This window comes from Gossypium arboreum, chromosome 10 (assembly GCF_025698485.1).
Source record: "Gossypium arboreum isolate Shixiya-1 chromosome 10, ASM2569848v2, whole genome shotgun sequence".
Taxonomy (NCBI): domain Eukaryota; kingdom Viridiplantae; phylum Streptophyta; class Magnoliopsida; order Malvales; family Malvaceae; genus Gossypium; species Gossypium arboreum.
This window is the reverse complement of record NC_069079.1, coordinates 13,088,494-13,107,732: the sequence shown is the minus strand read 5'-3', so window position 1 is coordinate 13,107,732 and position 19,239 is coordinate 13,088,494. Positions and strand designations below refer to the sequence as shown.

General features: G+C 30.6%; 1 non-coding gene across 1 annotated transcript; it reads right to left on the bottom strand.

The window, feature by feature from the left end:
- Positions 1 to 17,769: 17,769 nt before the first annotated feature.
- Positions 17,770 to 17,876, bottom strand: LOC128283089 (small nucleolar RNA R71). The gene has a single exon (XR_008273430.1). It is a non-coding gene; the product is annotated as a small nucleolar RNA R71 (small nucleolar RNA).
- Positions 17,877 to 19,239: the final 1,363 nt, after the last annotated feature.

Genomic DNA, 19,239 nt, shown 5'->3' with positions numbered 1-19,239 from the left:
TAAACAAAAGGAATATTAATGTGAACAAAATGTGTAACTAATGAATAATTGAAAATTATATGGCAATGCAAGAGTAAAAATGCAATAGCAATTACAAAAATGATTATATGAATAATATGTAACTGAACAAATAAACAACTAAGGATGCGATGGAAAAGATACTACAGTAAGGGATAAGAGATATATGATACTGATATGGAAGGTTGGAATTACAAAGAGTCTAACCTTACTGTCAGAAATGCCTTGAAAAAGTGGTAATAAATTTTCTACTTAGAAAAGTTCTAAAGTGGTCTGCTTCTTTCGAGAGCAAAAACCTCAAGTTACCTTGCCTGTTTCTATAGGCATTTAATATGGTACCCTACACTATTTCCTTCTATATGAACGCTGCTTTATGTTTAGATTCTACTATAAGTATCTATTGAGTACTTGCTAATATCATTCAATTTCGGTCCAACTAATCCAACATTTTTAGAATTAAATTAGTTTATGGGCATGCTGCACAGTTGTCTATGTCTAGGGATTGTACGCATACAATTTAGAAATAAAAACAATTTAATGAAACAGTAAATTAATTCAGATCTATGCTTCAACCATTAAAGAAAATAAATGTTTCATCATGTAATCCCAACCCTATAAGATTTAGCTCATGGGTTGGAAAATAAAATTCAAAACCAAAATATCATTTAACATCATTTTCATCAAATCAATTCACAAAGAAATAGTTAAGAAATAATAGAAGAATAACAGGAAGACAACTTTTGCATGTCCAGTTCACACTCCAGCGACACAGTGTCCTGTGGTGGCTGAGAGAGACTCCTTCATCTTCCTTTTTTCGTCTCTACTATCTGCTACCCTCTAGTTTCGCCTATAGATCTCTATCCTTGTTTGCTCCGTTTAGGGTTTCCTCTTTCTTATTATTCTTTTTTGTTAGGGTAAATCTAATAACCTAAGATACCTTCTCCTCTTTTTTAGATTTTCTTTTTGGTTTTAAACCCTTCCTCTAGGGTAGGTGGTTTCAGCCCATGATCTCATGATCTTTTTTCCTCTTTTTTAGGTAGATTTTCTGGTACAAGTAAAGTTGGGCTAAAACTGTTATGTGTTGAGTGTTGACTCGGTCTTCCTGGAATTGCCACGGTATTCGTGTTGACAAATTGTCTAACCTTTTTCCATGACAAACCTTCATTCTTTTTGTTTCTTTCTCCGCATCTCGCACTTGCCAATTACTACCAAACAAATCTTTCCTGCAAACAAGTAAAAGTAACATATAATAAAATTTAAGCATTGTCCAATCTTCTTAATGTAATGCAATAAAAATTACGAATGGAATATCATAAATTGCAACTAAATTTACTTAAGTACAAGCCATTAGCTAGGTCTAAAGGCATGAAATATAACTATTTTCAAGAGTTATCATCCACCAGAAAGATGATGGACAAGCTAGAATATATATTTAGAGGCCAAGCTACCTTGACTCGACAATTTGATATTACTAGCTTGGTGAACTCTCAACAAAAGCCCCATACTCCTATTAAATACCACAATGCTCTCACTTTTAGGGCAATTTACCGAGGCCGAGGACAATAGGGTTGGACTAAACACAAACACTCAAATTGAGATAATGTTTAAAAGTTTTTCTAAAGATTTTGTAGGCTTTAGGGTTGCTTACAACTTAAGAAACAAATAATTGTCTCTTACACAACTCATGAGGGAACTCTAAGCATATGAGTTAATGTTGAATTGAGGTTAACAAGTCTAAAAAGCAAAAGTAAACTTAATAGTTGCTTCTTCCTTTTAAGGGAAAGAAATCAAGCTAAGAAGAAGGCTAAGACTTCAAGTCTACCAAAAAAAAAAAAAAAAAAAAAAAAAAGAGGAAGCCTAGGAAGGGTGAGGACTTATCTAAGTCCAAATATTTCTTCTAGGGAAAGAAAAGGCATTTCAAGGTGAATTGTAAAGAGTGGAAGGACTATCAAGCCTTTAAGGGCAATGATATGGAACTCCTAATTATAGAAACTTATTTAGTGGAAGATTCAGTAGACCATTGAGCCATTGATTCTGAAGGATGAATGATTCGAAAAAACAAAAAAACCTGACTGAACTAAACTCATATCACCCTTACAATCATTATAGGATACCTAAAATAAAATTATGAACTATTATGATATAACATGTTAAAAATAATAAAATGTAAGATAGCTACACGAATGTGTAAAAATCACATAAAAATAATTATTAATGTGTAAACTTTTATACAAGTATATAATACCTTGAATACATTTATGAGAAAATGTGATGATACATGACAAAAATTAAAATTATTTATGATATCTCTACTATAATAAAGCTCCAATCAAGATCCAATTCAGTTAAGAAATTACAAAAAATATTTTTATAAAGTAATTTATATTATTAGGAATGTTTTTTTATCTTTTATATTTTATAAATCAATAAAAATTTACCCATAATGATATTTGAAAAAAACAATATATATATATATTAAACTTTTAATTTTATCATTACATCTAAATATCATTTAATTTTTATATAAATTGTTAATAAATATATTTAAACTAAAACGCCACACACACAAAATCTAAACATATTCACAGATGATAACGTGTCAAAATCTATGTAAAATAAATTATTAACTTATCAAAATTTATTAAATATATAATATCTTAAATATGATTATTACATAAAAGCAATACCAACATAATATAAATACACATATCTCTCTCTTCTTTTCTTTTCTAATTTTATCTTTCTCAAAAAAAAAAAGGTTAATTTTCCTTCCAATTTACTTTATATCTAGACTTGAGCAAACATTATGAAAGTTGAATTCAAATGATATAATTCTATTGTTTGAGATGACTTCAATAAATAGTTATAGATTTGAAAGGACGATGCCATAGAAAATAAAATCACGACAAAATTAACACTTCAAGATGGGTAGAAGTAATATTTTTTTAAGGTGTTATTTGGCCGATGAAATATTATTTTGATACGTAAAAGACTTGTTAGCATATAAGATATGAATATATAATGAAACTCAATAATGGATTTGTATTTTGCCTAACAAGCCGGTGTTCTCTTCAGCTTCTCATGTGATGTCACTCTTATAATAGAAATGTTACACTTTAATTTAATAATTATTTAATGGGTTAAAATAGAAATTTCTTTTTAACTTAAAAATATCGTTATGTTTTTGTATATTTAGGTTTTAATTTTTAAAAACATATATTGATTTTTCAATTTTATTTGTAAAGTTAAAAGAAAATTCACTATCAATATGTCAAACATGTGTTAAACATGTGTCATTAATGTTACAAACGAAACATACATAGATACAAGAATAATTATTTATCTTGATAAGGATAAATTTTAAATTTCATATCCTAAAAATAGGGTTAGAAGAAATATAGATAAAATTTAGAAATTTTCTTTTAAAAGCATAGAGTAAGAGAATTGGAAGACCTTAAAATTTATTTTTGTTAAAAAATAATAAGAATGAACTTGTTGATTCAATGATAAAACTTTAGCTAACCTGTAGGTCCTAAGTTTGAAACGCTTTGTGTGTATTCAATTAAAATATTTTATTTTCCTATTTTACCTCAAGAAAGTGCCGAATTTTCAAAATAGCCCAATGAAAAACTATTTTTTTAATTTAATCCTTATTTTTAAAATAGTCCTAATTCTACATAAATTCTTAAAACCTATTTTAATTAGGGAAAAATAGTTTATAAATAGGAAATATTGTCAAAACCCTAGAATTTTTATCTAGAAAATTTTCAAGAAAAATGCAACGCCCTATACCCAGCTTGGTCGTTGAGCCCGAGTAATAGGATGCTACCCGTCACATCATCAATAAAGCATAATACATCTCATTGTCATGCTAGTAACCTCATAATCAAATAACTATTGGAGGTTTAAGTCTAATCTACCTTAGACAAGATTAAAATTTACTAAACATTCATTGATTGACCTTATGACAAGATAAAAACATGCTTAAAGACCATTTAACGCAAACTTCCAAACAAACCATGTAGGTGTTGATACTCATTCGATGGTATCGATATTTCCATAAGGGGTATCAATATCGTTTAGAAAATCAGTACCTTTTTAGCATTTTGTTTCTCTACAAAATTTTAAACCAAACATTTTATCAATACAATATCAAAAGCATCTATATTTTCTCCTCGAGTATTGATACTCGAGATTTGCTATCGATACCAAATTGAGCTACCGACTTCCTGCATTTACGAAATAATATGGAGGTATCGATATTAAATACCCGATTATCGATAGCTCTGCACAAAACACCAAAAATCATAGCAAAACAAGGCATTGATTACAACGATACCTATACCAGTTCAATATGCATCTATAACTTCAAATTTTAACATCAAAATTATCTTAAATCAAAACTCAAAGCATCATCCATAGATCAAGCTAAAAAAACCAATAAACTAATGTCAAACATCCATAAACTCTATGAGAAATAACATCAAGCAATTGTCTAAAACATCATAGCAATAAATAACCAACAAATCTACCACATTGTCTTATTCCTACAGTTCAAAACAATAGCTATAGAATCACCTACTCAATTACTATGTCTAACTTGGATCACTCCCTTAGTATTTCCGCACCGCTCATACTACAACGCTAACTGTCTGCAAGGTTTAAAAAGAATGGGTGAGCTTAAATAAGCTCAATGAATGTTCAAAATTACCACAAACATACACAATGTCACATGTTAAGCAAGAGCAACCAGATATATACACATCCCTAGTAACTATAAGTCCAAATAATAAATTCATGCTTCCTTAATTCATAAAGCCAGTATATACTCTATCATACTATTACATACAACTCATAAATATATTATATATATAAATCATTTATCGATAATTCATCAATATAAAACAACATATTTATGCTTTAATGTCCCACAAGTCTAGCTTATATATTTAAATGCATTTACACACAACATTTTCATGTATTAACCGATTAATGATAATTTACAACTTGGAAACATGAAACATAAAAGTGGGCTTTATCACCACACATTGGATACACGGATCTCCATCACACCAATGACTCAGAGAGTAACATATCCCATAAGTGTAGCATAAAGCTAAACACTCTCCAACATACCAACATATCCTGTTGAATGAACCTTAGCTCAACATTCCCTTATTCCTCAAATATGTCCCGGGGCATTAATGCCCAAATCACAAAACAAAAAGGGTGAGTACTTACAATCTTATGGCATGAAAACTATATCCAATGGTTTCACAAGATCACAAGGCTAAAGTATCTACAAAGACACACATTTAATTATTGTTCTTATGCACTTAATCTCTATTCATAAACATCAATTCACATCACAATTTGTACACATAGTACGCTTATCAGATTCACATTTAATTGCACTCTAAGTGCCACAACTATGCTCATTGAGCCATCACATATCCATTCACATATAAATGCTTTAAAAATTAGATTATCACATACCACATACTAATATTCACTTACTTTACATGTCATATCAGCATTATATTCCTCAATTCAACATATACGTACTTACCATTTTCTGTACAATTTCACTGCACATTTATATCACTAACACAACATCATCACTGTCATTCAACATGTATAACATACCCACAATTAACACATTCACAATAGCCATTACAAATATACATATGACATGGTGATTATCATATCTTAATGCTCAATCCACATCACACAATCACATATTTTGCAAATTAAATAGAGGTATAAGAAAGCTTACACTCAGAACTTAGAGCAGGGGTTTTGGCTACTTCTAAGCTCCCAATTAACACTATGAATTGTGTCTACAAGCAATGATTCTAAACAATCACCGTTCGCACTTTCACCTAATCGTCGAAAGTTTAAACTAACATTTCCTTCCCTTTTTCCTTGCTCGTCGAAGGCTCCAACGATTCCAATTTTTCACCCAAAACAAATCACATAGCAAACATAATTATCATTCAACCACATTCTCACCTAAACAAACCAAAAGCACAAGCCTAAGCTAAATTCTTTTGAAACTAAAATTTTGACTAGCGTAGCCGAAACAAAAAATCTCAACACCTACTTATTCCCATCGCATAAAACTAATTCCAATCATCTAATTATATATAAGAAAAACTCCCAACCTTTAAACTACACAAAACTACCTAGATTCATGGTTCCGAAATTTTGACATACAATGATAATTTTTACAAAAACTCAATAAAACCTTAAAATTATTTAATGAAACTTTAGGGAAAGTTTAGAAACCTTCTAATCACATCAGTAAAAGTTGAAAAACACTTTGACACATATTTTTCATTCAAAATCGCGAATTTCACTATCAACCCAATTTTCAGCATTAATTCAAAACTTTTGATTCAATAGATAAAAACTCAATTTAAAAGGCAAGATATCATAAAAAAACTAATAGGAAAACAATTCATTACCTTTAATGAGAGAAAAATGAATGTTTGGTTTGAAACTACAGAAAACCCATAAGTTTGAGAGATGATAAATTTAATGGTGTTTTTGGTATTTCTCTTTGAATTTGGGAGGGATTTAGTGTTTGTAATTTGATAGAAATCAAAAGATTAGGGTTTGGAAAATCAAAATAGATGAATGAGATTTGGGTTTTCAAGGGACAACACAAATAGATGAGAATGCTCTTTTATCTTTTTTTCATTGTCAAAATATGATGAAAAAGGGGGAAGAATTGGATTGATTTAAAACTTGGTACATTTCCTTTAAAACTACTCTTAAGTTAATCCCTTTTACAAAACAATCATATTTTCAAAATTGAAGGCCTTTTCTACATTATTTTCAAAAATTGATTTAACTATAAAAAAAGCCATAGACAAAGACATTTTCGATTTACCATGCTTCAAATTTTTGAACATATTTAGAGATAAAATTCTTAAATTACCCTCGAAACTTCTAGACCCAATTTTGGGTTGTGAAAAAAAACTCCCAAGTTCTTCCTTTTTGCCACCATTTCCAAATCAATCTTCGAGCAAAAGAATTCAAAGTTTTCAAAATCATCCCTTTCCTCCCAAGTAGATCGTCAATCTCCTTATCCGATTAAGGTTTTTGTGTTTTTAAAATTAGGTTTGACATCTAAACTTAAATCATTGTGTATAATTGATTGAAGGATTAGGAAAATAAGTAGTCTATAGGTGAACCCCATGCATGTGTGAACCCCCTATATATGTAAACCCCCAAATAGGCAAACCTCTTGTATGTAAACCCCCATGTATGCGAACCTGTGTGTGAGCCTTGTGTACGAGCCTTTGCATGTGAAACCCTTTGCGAACCCCTATTGCTAACTCATATTCAAAATCATAGAAGATTTATTATGCAAACCCTTTGATGCGAACCCCTATTGTAAACCCATATGCAAAATCATATAGGATTCATTATGTGAACCTTTAGTATATTTATGCGAACCCTATTTGTTTAATCATGTGAACCCTTTATGTTATTACATCTGAACCCTAGGTTATGACATGCGAATCCCTATGTTATTACACGTGAACCCTAGGTTATGACATGTGAACCCCCTATGTTATTACATGCGAGCTCTAGGTTATGACATGTGAGCCCCAAACTGTTATTACATGCAAACCTTATCTGTTACTACATGAGAAACCTATTTGTTAATGCATCGAACCCTATATGCTATAAAATGCAAACCCATGCGTTTAATTATGTGAACCCCATATATATTAGTATGCGAACCTAGATGTGTGAACCCTGTATATGTGAACCGTTAGATGTGAGCCCTACCTGTGCAAACCCCTAGACATTCGAGCCTGTATGTGCCACCCTATATGTATGACCCCTGTAAGTGCGAACCCTACTTATGTATGTGTTAGCCAAACTAAGCATGTTAAATCGCATGAAGATACAATATATGTGAAATTATTTTAGCTCAATTAAATTATTTATTTATGTGAAATTGACCGCGAATGAATGTATAGACACCTGCCATTAAATGATAGAATAAAATATTAAATGTAGCACCAATTGATGACAAATAACATAATAAGCTAAGTATATGTGCATAATTACATATAATTGGGTATGAAGATAGAGGGGTTTCGTAAGAGATAGTGGCATGTTAAGTCTACATTGAAAGTTAGTACTGCATGAAGTAGGCGAAAATGTCACCAAAAATCGGATAAACCAGTGTGATAGTTTAAAAAGTCATCAAAATTGAGCAACTGGGATTTTAAAAAGTCATCAAAATCGAGCAACTGGGATGGTAAGTTATTGTAGTAAAAGTCATCATCACAGGTGACAAGTGAACGACCATCTTCATCGGGAAATTCGGGATGGTTAGTTATTGATATGTGTTTTGGAGTGTCGAGCAATGCTCGAGGGTGGATAGGATAGATGAGTGGGAAATTAAAACTATAATGTAACACCCCAACATCCGAGTCGATTACTAAAATAGGGTCATATAACATAACCTGCTCAACTCTTCAATAGAACACTTGAGATAAAAAAATAATAAAAAAATATTTAATAGTGAAACCTTAAATCTAATGAATAATATTACCAGATTAAAACCCTTCTGTTCGTTTAATGATTTATCCCCTATTGACCAAATACACATACATAATGTAAAAATATATGATTCAATCCTATCACAATTATGAAGTTCTAAATCAAGTTAATTTACGTTTTGAGATTTGTAACCAAACATTTTTAATTTCATACATAGAACTTTAGCCATATTCGTATGGCTTTATATACAATTATACCAAAATAGCAAACCTCCCAAAAATTTTTATCCTATACATGCCATAATGTCTACTAAGGTTTAAAACAAAAGTACCAAAAAGGTTGACAAAAGTTGTGATGACTTCGTGATGGTTCCCAAGCTCTCCTTGATAAGATGATCTATGTAAAACAAAAAAAAACACACCGAGTGAGTTGTTAACTCAAGAAGTCCTAAAAAATTTAATACTATAATAATTCAATCATCTATAAACTAAATAATTAACTCCATATTAACCGAATTTAACCATGATATCACAAGGAAATATTAGGTCACAAACGTACCTTATGCATTTGGTACATACCTACCCGAATTCACCATGTACTCTTAATCCAAATATACATAATTAAAATACCATGGCAATTGTCATATACTACCATTGACGTATATATATATATATATATATATATATAATATACAAACCAAAAAAAATTAAAGCGTAAGCCAAGTCGCTCCATCTATCAATCAAATTTCCAATTAAATTTCCAAATGCATTTTAGATTTCCACAAATAATACTCCATAATCAACATTGCACACTTAGTGCTCGATTTGAAAGCCCACATAGTGCTCTTACTTATTCGCACACATAGTGCAATGTTTTCTCGCACACATAGTGCCACATAATCTAGCACACATAGTGCTGTATTTTCTTACCTTTAATCATCCCCTTGACATAGATTGATCAAAAATTTCACATTCTATTCCCAATAACTCATACATACTATGATATCTTATCTAACTTAATTTGCCTAAGGACTTACCTTTTTAATCGGATGAACAACTCCGATCGGCTACTCCACCGCTTTCGCTTTCCCTTTGAAAGAACTTGGCTCCCTCTGATCTTGAACTTCAACTCCAGCTAAGCAAATAAAATAACTCAATCATCATAACCCTAATTTATACTTCTTTCTCATAGTCACACACACAGAGATTCAGTATTTTCCCATACATAATTTAAAATTTAACTTTTAAACTTAATGCATATCCAAACGTACTTTTCATCTATTCTAATAGTTCGACACATTACAAGATCAACTTCGGTAACTCACGTTTTCATATTTTAGTATCTAAGTTCATTTTCGGTTAGCAATCATTTAAAATCTATCAAGCTCATAAACTTCTAATTTCATGAATTCGACATCTTAATGCCCATTTTAATTAATCAAACAAAATTTCAAATACAAAAATTTGGTCACTCAATTATCTTGATAAACAAAATAATCGGCAAACACACATATATCAAGCTATTTTAACCAAATTCTACTTAACATTTAAACTAAAATATGCATTTAAATTTACTATATCTTCATTAGACCTTTCACTCTCAAAACATAAGAATATCAATTTATTCCTTCTTCCATGTCTCTCAACTACTTAAATTATCACATAACATAAATTTTGTACTCTCCTATCCATCCTAACTCATTCGGCTTTAACAATTACCCATTTCTCATAAAAGAAATTAACAAATAAAATAAACATTCCATTAACCCATATGGTCGAATGTACCAAGCATTACTTAACTAAAATTCCACAAATTTCAACCTCATAATAATCTCTACTTATTCAATACAACATGAAACAACCTCTACTCCTAACCTCTTGATATACGGCTTAATGCCCAAACCACCATAAAAGTTTGATTTTTCATGACATTGCCGAAATGCATTTTAACAATTAGCTCAACATACGAAGGAAGTTAAAACCAACATTTCAAAACTTACCTCCAACTAGAAAAAGGGTTGCCGAATTGCCTTAATGAAAACTTCCCTATTTCCTTCCTTTTTGTTTCGGTTTTGGCAAGGTGGAGAAGAAATGAACACCCCTATTCTATTTTCTCTTTTATTAATCTTTATTTTTCATCTGTTTTAAATTACTTACCAATATTTAATTATAAATAATATAAACTTAGTGGAGAGAATCCTTACTTGGCCGGCCACTTTGTATAAACTTGGCATTTTGACATGCAAACCCAAACTTTCCTATTTTAATACTATTTGGTCCTTACATATTCACCTATCATATTTTCTTAAGTTCTCAACTAAGTCAATCAAATGAAATTCACATTCATGAGACTAAATTAACAATCTCAAATTTTCACACATGCACTTCCACACATAAAGATATGCAAATTTAATTTAATTTTTTTTTAAAATCACTTTTGACTCGGTTTTGTGGTCCCGAAACCACATTCCGTCTAAGGTCAAATTAGGGATGTCACATATAATTACATTGCATCATGAGTATAATATGCATATCCGTTGATTTACTAAATGTTCCTCATATTATGCTTAAATTTCTATTATGCCATAGATTGAATGCTTTACTATTCTTACGTTATATACAATGGTTTAAAAATTAGACTCACACATTAAGTTGTCATAAGCTCACTCCCTTTTTTTCTTACCTCTCAGGTAACGCGGAGAAACTAGGACTTGGGATGGCATCGAGGGGACTCGGATTAGCAGCTAATTTTACGTTTATTTAAAAAGTTTCCGTTAAAGTTTTTATAATCATTTTATTCTTTTTGGGTTGTAATTATTAATTATTTCCTGCTTTCACATCTTAGGTTTGAGATTATCTAGTTTATTTATGTTAAGCATGATACTTAATTAAAACTTTGATAACTGCATGTTATATGGTTTAGAAAACTAATAATCATAAATGTTTTCAGCTACTTTACAAAATACTTAAAATTTTGATAGGTCTTTTCTTAAAAACCTAAAAGCTGTTTCTCAAAACTTCACATTAATTATACTGTAAATAAATTAATAAGTCAAGTACGTTTAATAAATGAATGTTTTTCTGAAAACTAAAGCATGAATTCCTTACAAATCAATGCAAATACAAGAATAACTTTACAGGTTGACTTCGGTGATCGAATGTAACGCTTTGACTTAATTGAAACTCTTAAACCAAGTTGTGGTGTTACCATAAATCTTATTGGACAAGTTAATTTCTAAACCATTAAGCTATCATATCATACGCACAAATATCTTACCATTAAATTAAAAAATCGTTAACAATCCAAGCTAAATGTTAAATCAATAAACTGATGGATGAAAGAATAATAACTATAGCAGGAAACTGAAGGCGTTTATGCTGGTAAAGTCACATTGATCTTTTTCAACTATTAGGTGGTGATGATTTTATTGTTATACGACAATTTATAATCTATAAATATATAAACAAACAGCTTTTCTCCCGGCCTATTCACATGCATAAGTAATTGAGGTAAGTAATTAGGAGACAAGTCAAGTTAACTCGATTGGATTTTAAAAAAATAAAAAATCAGATTCCAATCAAAAAATCGAAAACTAATTTAACTCACCTCTTCTGACAATGGATTAACTTTTGACAATAATCGAAATAACTAAATCCAATTATGTTGGGTCGATTAAGTTAGTTAAATCTAAATATCGAGTTGGGCTTAGCATCTCGGATCACATATTTATATGTTTGCTATAAGTCAATTAATTTGGTTAGTGATACATTTCATGGACCAATGACCGACCTACTTAACCTATTAAAACTCAATATCATAATTGAAATTAAAATAACATAACCATCTAAATCGAATAACATCCGTTACAGGCCAGCTTAGCGATATTTCTAAGAAAGTTTTTAAAAAGTGTTTTTAAAAATTATTTTTAAGAAATATTTTTTTATTTTATGCTTTACAAATTAAGGTAGTATTTGAGTAAAACTATTTAATAATGATGATTCGAGGATTTGAATTTAGTCTAAATGCCTTGGGAGAAGTTTGCTACCACTTTTTCCAACCACTTATTATTTGGTTTAAGATTTAACTATTTAGTAATGTTGCGAAAAAGTTTTTTTCGAGAAGATAAAGTGTCTATTTTAAACATAATGTTATAAAGTAAAAATATGCTTTTAATGATAGTCAAATTCATTGATATTATAATATATATAAACTTAAATTATAATAAAATATAAAAGATACTTTATTATAACTCAAGATTAATATTTTTATATATAAAATATAAATTTTAAATATTTTTGAGCAATTAATATTGATTGTTTGTACATTTTAATTTTAATATATAAACCATATTTTTATATTAAAATTAGGCTTAATATATATTTTCCCCTTGAATTTGGCCACTTGTATCTAATTTGTACCTTTTTTTTTAGCTAACTAGTACCTAAAGAACCTTTGCATTAACGCCGTTAGAATGTGATGACATAACACTAACAACTAATAACATGACAAAATACAATGGTGTAATGACTCGATTTTCAGTGATATCAGAAAATGCGATTTTGGAACCCCATTTCTATGAACCAAGTCCGTGAATAGTACATATTAATATTTACGTGCATAATATATTGTTACATATTAATATTTAATTAATGTTTAGGGACTAATTTGTAAATTTTCAATCGCTATAGATTTTCAATAGACAAAAGACTTGGGGATTAAAATGGAAATTAACCAAAGGGTCAAAATGATTATTTAGCCATTTTTAAATAAGAGAAAGTGGATAATTATGATGAAATCCATTAAGAATGGTTAGTGGATGATTATGGTTAATTAATCCATGTTTAATTTAATTAAGCTAGTTAATTAAACTTTAGTTAAACTATATATACTAAGGGGGGAAAGATGAATGATTCATCTTTTCATCTTCATGTCATCCATGAAGAAGAAAACTTGAGGAGGCTTTACACCATTTGGCCAAAAAGTGGCAAGTGATTTCAAGTTTTTTTCTTGTAATTTCTAGAGATTTGATGTCATGGTAACTTGATTTAGCTACCCCATGCTCTAAGTTGTAAAACTATTAAAGTTTTAGAAAGTTTCCATCAATGATTTCTTGAAGAATTAGGTTTGGAATTGATAGATTGTAAGCTTAGATTGTGAAAAGGACTAGATTGTAAAGTTAATTTAGCTTAATTGTTAATTTTTTACTAGATAGAAAGTAAGAAAGTATAAGGTTCCTAATAAAATTTTGTGAATGCAAATTTTAATTTGAAGCTAGGAATTTAAAGTTATGACTATCATGAGTTTAGGGACTAAATTGAATAAAATGTAAAATTTTTGGGTATCAAAAAATTGAGTTCATATGGGTTCATACATATCATAGCATTGAATGAAAATATTTGGTATTGATTGGTCATATAAAATGATTATTTGGGTCAAGAATCGGATCGAAGTTGAGTTGATCGGGAAAAAGCTGAAATTGCATATTAGCCCCCTAAAATATCCACTTTACATATTTCAAACAGGTAAGTTCATATAGAATTTACCACTTTATTTAATTTATATGTGAATTATATTTGAATTTATACATATATTAGAATTGAGTAGAATTAGTGAAATTGACACATATGTCTTGAAATGGACTGAATTTTAAATTCGTATAAATAATGGCTATATAGAAATAGTACAATGTGAAAACATGATTATTGATGGATTATATGACTTATAAATGAAAAATGAAATTATGTACAGGGATTGATATTGACATTTATATGGAAATAATGCCCGCGTGAACTAAGTAAAAGGTTAAGTTATGTATGACATGCCATTAGGGTTATGCATAGGGTTAATTAGGGTTTATACATATTATAAGATCTAGCATTCATTTCAAATTCTCGGGTTATACGTATTGAAGGTTTAGCTCGGATGGGTAACCTCTCAGCTTGTGTGAACAACCCTAATATACTATCAGCTTGTGTGAGCAACTTATTCCCATGTATCCGAGTCTATTTTACTATAGTTCCATTGGGCTATATTAAATTGATTGGAAATGAAATGGTAATTTTTTTATGTTGATATGTGTATTGTTATATGATTTATTAAAGTCTTGATATTATCTATGAATTGGGAATGTGACTAACACATTTATTTGGTGATGTTGTTATACATTTAGTTGTAACATAATGTGCCTAAGGGTAACTAATTTGAATGCTAGATTTTTTAGTTAATTATGCCTTAAATGATCAAGGTATGTTTAGTTTCCATTTGAATTTACTAAGCACTTTGAATGCTTACTATGGTTGTTTTCCTTACCTGTAGATTTCCAAATTTTAGAATTGTCGAGTCGAATCAATAAGGGAGCACAAACTATCTAGAGATGGTAGTTATAACTTATTTTGAACTTAGATATTGTGGCATGCATATAAAGGCCTTTGGTGTACAAATGGTCTAATTTGGATTTGACATCTTCATGAAAATGTGATAATGGTTGAATTTAGGTAATAGGTTTGGTAAGTGATCAAATTTATGCATGTTTTGGCATTGTATGATGCTAGTATGTGTAATGTTTTTAATTGGCATGTTTTGAGCATGAGTTGATTTACTTTCATGAAAATATTTACAGACCCATTTTGGGCCTGACCAGTCCAGACTTTCTTGTCACCCACGTCATGCGGGTGCGCCCCACACGAAATCTTCGAACATGGGTGACGCGAAATGTCTGGACTGTAGGTCCCAAAATGGGCCTACGGATATTTTAGCCCAATAAAAAATTATTTTTTCTCAGCAGACATACATAATTTGTTTATAAAAGGACATTTATCTTATTTTATTTGATTCCAATCAATTTGATTTAATTTTTAATCAAATTGATTTGTTGGCTCTTTTTATGGCAGGTTTTGTGGAAATTTCAAAAACTTCCACCATACTAAATGCCTATAAAAGGATATAAATTTTGAAGAATTTTTCCACACTCATACTTTCTCACACCGAATTTATTTTGCTCTCAAATTCTTCTTTTCCTCTCTATGTTTTCCCAACGTTCTAGCGATAGAAAAAAACAATGTTTGCTCATTGATCGTTGCAGAGGTGCTACTACTTTCCTAATTGTGTTGTTATATCCTGGGAGACATTCAACTAACGTTTTTCCAAGTACTGTAGGAGTGGCCAAATCTATCTTAAGGAAATTATGTTAAACAGGCCTCAACGTTAGTAAATATCTATTCTTCTTTTCCATTTCAACTTTTTGTTACGATTTTTATTGGTTTATGATTTTCATTAGTTAATTACGTCTAATCCGAGACGAACGAGACACCAAGGCGAAAGAAAAAAAATTAAAATAAATTTTTTCAAAGTGAATAAAATCTGTTTCGGGATTTTATTCCAATTTTGATTTTATTTCCAAAACAAGTTGATAAACCATAAAAGTAACATGTTTTAATCCCATGCTTGGCATGTTTTTGGATGATTTATTATGTAAATTAGTGAATTTGATTCTCCTAATCCTTTAAATAAATGTTTCTATACTTAGGTGAGCATAGGAAAGGAGCAAAAAACTTGCCAAAATCGAACAAAAAAAGCTATTTTCAGGAACCAACTTTTAGGTTTTCTGAGCATTTTAAAGTCTATAAATACACACTAGAAGAGGACACGCAGAGAAGAACAAAGAAATTACTCAAAGAAAGCCGTCGGAATCAACTCAGAAGTGAATCTCCTATAAGATTGAAAATCTCCATTCAAATTTCCTTTGAAGTTTTATTAGGTTTTATTTTATGTCTTGTTGTTATTCTAATTTTGAGATGTTTCCATCCCAGATTATGAACTAAATTCCCTAGGTACCTAGGGAAGATGAAAACTATGATGGATCTTGTTATTTAATTTCTAATTTACATGATAAATACTTGAATCCTTGTTCTCAATTATGTATGCTTATTTCGTATTTTGATATTTTCAGGATATTGATTCATGTTAAATGTGCTTATTTAGTGGAGAAAATGTTCCTGTTTAAGAGTTGATCTAGCATAATTGAGTGGAGTTGCATTCAATCCTAGAAATAGGACGACATAAATCTATGGGATTAGAGCCTATAGGGGAATCTATAGATCGAGTTAATGTGACAATAGGGGTTTTAATTAGAAAGAGATTTCAATTAATCAACCTAAAGTCAGTTGTTTTTACTATTGAAAGGGATATTAACATAATTTCGGGATTTTTACGGATCAAAGCACCAGCGAATAAATCGTTTAATTTGGATTCAGAATAATAAGTGAAGTCTAGGTGGATTCTTTCCTGAGTATTGTCTATATTATTGGTTTATTCGATTATTTTCTTAATTCATTCTCTGTTGCATTCTTAGTAATTAGTTTAGTTAAATTTTAGATTAAAAATAGACCCTTCAATATATAGGCTAAATAATAGAAGAAAGGTAATTACTAGTACTTTTAGTCCTCGTGGATACAAAATTCCCGACTCACCATAGTTATACTATTATTCGATAGGTGCGCTTGCCTTTGTCATAAATTTCAGTTAGTTTAGTGACTCACCAAGTTTTTGGCACCGTTGTCGGCAACTAAAATTATAGGAACATTCGATTTTTATTAATTTAGCCATTTTTAAAATTTTATTTTTTTTAGTTTAATTTTTGTTTTCTAATTTTTGTTTTGTTTGTTTCTGGCTGGTTTCTTTAGTTTATGACTAGATGAAACTCGTAGGGACCATTACTATTTGATAGTGAAATTGAATGCACAGCTCGTAGAAATCGTAGAGAAGCAAGGCAAAGTCAACAGAATATAGTGGAAGAGCAAGAGGACATGATAATTATTACTTAGGAGATGGTTGAAAATAAAAATAATCAGCTACCTCCTGTGGTTGCTGCGAACCCTGCAAATCTGAATCCTGCTCCTAGTACTATGTACGACTATGCCAAGCCCACTCTAACTGGGGCTAAATCGAGTATTGTGAGACCCACTATTGCTATGAATAATCTTGAACTGAAGCCGAACACTATTCAGATGATACAAAAATTTGTTCAGTTTGATGGTTTGCAAGACGAAGATCCAAATCCTCATTTGGCTAATTTTCTGGAATTCTGCGATACTTTCAAGATAAATGGCATTTCCAATGATGCCATTTGCTTACGGTTGTTCCCTTTCTCGTTGAGAATAAAGCAAAACATGGGACCAAATGACCGAGAAATTTCTATTAAAGTACTTCCCACCAGCTAAGACAGCTAAATTGAGGAATGATATATCTTCCTCCATATAGATGGACTTAGAGAACCTATATGATGCATGGGAGAGGTATAAGGATTTATTGAGAAGGTGCCCTCACCATGGGTTACCTCTATGGTTACAAGTTCAAACTTTTTACAACGGTTTGAAGCAGCTGTCGATGGTACTCTGAATAATAAAACACCTGAAGAGGCTTATGAGTTTATAGAGGAGATGTCATTGAATAATTATTAATGGCAAGTCATAAGGACAAAGTCGAAAAAAGTAGCAGGTGTTTTTAACATTGATGCGGTCACCATGTTATCGAATCAGGTAAAACTTTTAAGTAACAATATTGATGGTTTATATGGTTCTACACAGGTACATCCAGTGATGCAATGCGATGCAAATAGAGGAGGAATGAACAATTCAGAATATTTACCCCACAGTCCTAGCACAGAGAATGAACAATTCAACTATATGGGTAATAATTCTAGGTCTTAGAATAATCCTATAGTAACACTTATAATGCAGGTTGAAGGAACCATCCCAATTTCTCTTGGGGTTGTCAAGGAAACCAAAGACCACAACCCCTTTCAAGTTTTCAATCACCTTACCAACAAGAGAAAAAATTGAATCTTGAGGAGATGTTGATGAAGTTTATTTTGGTATCAGAAACCTGATTCCAAAACACCGAAACATCACTTAAAATTTAACAAACGTCGATTCAAGGGCTTGAGAGATAAATCGGTCAACTTGCAAAGTTGATTTCAGAATTATCACAGGGTAGCTTGCCTAGTAATACTGAAACTAACCCAAGGGAGCAACTTCATGTAATTACTGTGCGAGATGAAGAAGGGTTAGTTGAATCTAAACTAGAACCGAGACAAGAAAATATGGTAAGTAAAGGTAAGGTAGAGGTAAGCCAGAATGAACAAAAACAAGTTGGTAAAGAATGCAAACCTCGAGTTCCATATCCGAATGCAACGAAGAAAGACCATACTAATGAACAATTTGGTAAATTTCTTAAATTTCTGAAAAAGTTGCATATTAACTTACCATTTATTGAAGCTCTTTCGCAGATGCCCAATTCCATAAAATTTTTAAAAGAGCCTTTGGCAAACAAACGGAAGTTAGATAATTCGTCGCACGTAGAGCTAAATGCATTGTGCTTAGCCATATTGCAAAATAAACTACCCAACAATTTGAAAGATCCAAGGAGTTTTACTATTTCTTGTTTAATTGGTAGTTTAAATGTTAATAATGCTTTAGCTGATTTAGGGGCTAGTATTAATGTCATGCCCTATAAAATGTTTAAACAACTAGGTCTCGGAAAACCCAAACAAACTAGGATGAGTATTCAATTAGCAGATAGAACCATTAGATTTCCTAGGGGTATTGTTGAAGACGTACTTCTGAAAATTGATAAATTCATATTCCCAGTTGATTTTGTTGTTTTAGACATGGATGAGGATAGTGATATACCTTTAAT